The sequence below is a fragment of the Brassica oleracea genome, chromosome C8 (genome assembly GCF_000695525.1).
Source record: "Brassica oleracea var. oleracea cultivar TO1000 chromosome C8, BOL, whole genome shotgun sequence".
Classification (NCBI taxonomy): domain Eukaryota; kingdom Viridiplantae; phylum Streptophyta; class Magnoliopsida; order Brassicales; family Brassicaceae; genus Brassica; species Brassica oleracea.
The window spans coordinates 1,944,315-1,947,456 of NC_027755.1; positions in this window are offsets into that span (position 1 = coordinate 1,944,315).

Here is a 3,142-nt window from a genome sequence, read left to right on the forward strand (position 1 = left end):
TATCTCTATATATATTTTATATAAGTACAAACTAAACATTATATTGTTGGTTTTATATTCACAATGGAAATACTTTTATTTTTCTTATTATTTTAATATAATTTAATACATTTTAATAATATTTAGTAAAATTATATCGAAAACCACATAACAATTCTATGAAACATAACAATATAAACCAGATAAGATAATAAAATAATATGAAAATCAATTTTCTAAAATTTAAGTAATTTATATACGGTAAAATCAAATATTTTCTTATTTTATTAATAAAAATATTTAAAAATAGAAAAAAACTAAAAAAGAAAACTTTTGTAAATTAATATCTCTATAAATTAATAAAATTTTAAAGTTCCAACATTATTAATTTATAGATGTTCTATTGTATATAGAACAATATCAGTTCAAATATATATTTTTCAAAGGAATAAATAATAAAAAAGTATATATCAAAATTAATTTTATTTTTAGTTAAGAATAAATTAAATATTTAAAATATATTATTTTTTTCATTTATTTGCATACCCCCGCCCGTAGGGCGGGTTGATCACTAGTCTTACAATAATAAAAGTTGAATATACTCATCAGCTAGTGTGTCCACGTCGGATTAATAATTCAGACCAATCATAGAGTTTTAAAGCGCCGTGTCAGAATATCTTCAAGACAAAAATGGTACTTCGTTTGGGCCGTGTATATATATTTTTCAAAAAGCAACTCAAGCCCATATTTGGGCTGTATTTATATTTTTCAAAAGGCAACTCAAGCCTATAAAGCATTCAGTCTAGGAAGCGTTAAATTTTGATTTCATGACTCTTCGACTTAAACGTCATAGCGTTACAGTAACTCAACCCACTCTGCATCAATCAATGATTGGCCGTTATCACAACCCACTCTCCATCATTCAATCATGTTCTTTACTACTCTTTTCATGCTTTCGTTTCAAATCCCTTTGTTTATCCTCTCCTATATAAATCATTGAATATCAAAATTTTGATCCAAGCAAAATACTCTTGAAACGTGTACTCGCAAACATTTAACAAATCTCTTTTTTCTATTACGATTTTGTCAAGGGTAGGTATATTCAGTAACGGATAAATATTCGGCTTTAAGTGAATCGGAGAAGGAAAGAAGGAGACCATATTGACAGACATGCGTTTGAAAAACGGATATAATTTTCGCAGACGATGATAACATCGGATTTGTGGATCTTCCAACCAAGATTAGAGGCGAGATCCAGAGCGGCAGACATGGACATGAAAATATGTACGGATGAATTTATATTATGCTCTTTAATCTTTTGTAATTGTTTCGTTCCACCTCCCCCTCTTCCTCCTTCTGTATAAAGTGCTCCATTTGATCTTCAGTCCAACCCTAATCAAAAACCTCCTCTGAAGAAGCTACCGCTACGGCCATGAAATCCAACGGAAAGTCTCCCGTCTCCACCGGAAAGTCACAAGCTGTGAAACCCTTGGAACAGAATCTACTGTAAGTAAATTCAATAATTCTTTTACTGAAGTTTCCAATGTGGAACATGAATATGTGAGTTGTCTAAATCTAGATGCTTTGTTCGTTTGTCTCAGTATCAGACGAAATCAAGGCTACAGATGTTGATGTGATCCCCAAGATAACGTTATTTTGACCCAAATCGATCTGACGACCTCCGTTAGTGACATAACTTCACATATACAAATATCATGATACTTAAATATCCCTTCACACAATCGGTAATATGTTCTTTCTTATATTCTAAAGTTTTTAGTTTTCAATGAAAGATAACTTCTGGAGAAAGAATTCACATTGACGGTATGGTGCCAGGTGCCCACACATCACTCCCATAACTTATGATGATTGCCTTCAGATCAGGCTCTGTTTTTCATATTTAAAAAGGATTGTCTTTTAAGTGTTTATGCAGGATGAAGAGAAGCGTTGAAACAGCAGAATCTGTGCATGCTTTTCATAGCAACGTCTCATCGCCTTGCTGATTTCATCTTCTCTCTTGGCAACCATTGCCTGCAATTGAGTGACAGAGAGAGAATAGACGTTAAGCTGAAGATCACATCTGATCTCAGGTTCGTAAATCAAATGAAAAATAACCTTCTTATCTTTTCTGACTTCATGGTGGAGAATAGGTTCAATAGAGGTATCACTGTGGAGAATAGGTTTCTTTTACTGCCGCTCTCTTTTTTTTTTTTTTAACTGTGACTTGGGAATTATCTTTTCTTATTGATTTTTTTCTCCAAAACACTGGCACTTATGAGGCGTGAGAGTGCCAGTGTTGTCATCGTAGTAGTAAAGTACGTTGATCCAGCTGGAGAGTGGCATGACTTATTAACCTTCTTCTTCCATTATTGTTAGAGTTCTCAAGTATTTTCCCTGTTAAACCCTGTCCCCATGTTATCTTACTTAATGACAATTTAGTTGCTCATTTTTTCAATTAGACAATTTTTTTTTTGTGTGGTATGTACGTAGCAATGATCCTTCCCAATGTGCATGCAAGACTAAAGTTGCATTCATTTCAGACTCGGATGCTTTTTCTGTCAGTAAAAGTGTTTCTCTTCTCTTTTACAGTATTTCTTTTATTTACAATGTTCTGAGGAATCACAAACGACAGAAATAATGTTGTAGTTCTTGCACATTTTTTTTTTGTCGCTTGACAAAATACAAATTGTTGTGTTATCGCGAAATGTAAATGAAATTGCAAAAGATCACTTTTTCTTTATACAAGCTGGAAGATGAAGTGGTACAAATATTTTCTTTAAAGGTCACTTAAGTTAAAGAAAGGGGATCAAATGATCTCAAGTGATTATGACGACAATGTAAAGCCTAACTAAAAGCGGTAAAAGGTGAAGAAAAGTTAGTGTTCAAAAGTGTTCATATTTGTGGAATAGTCCAATAAAGCTTATATTTGTGAATTTTTTTTTTTTAAAACACGTGAGTGTTGTTACGTATTTGCATGTAGAAAAAAACTTGCAACCTTTCAAATGAGGTATATATAGAGCAGTATCTCTTGGAAGTTTTTGAGAAAGATAATTTACTTCATCTTATATATATCTTTCAACAACCACTAGACCTTCTTCTGGCCGACTGAATGTATCCATGTATCATCCACTGTTATATTGGAGTGAGAGATTGACGATGATAG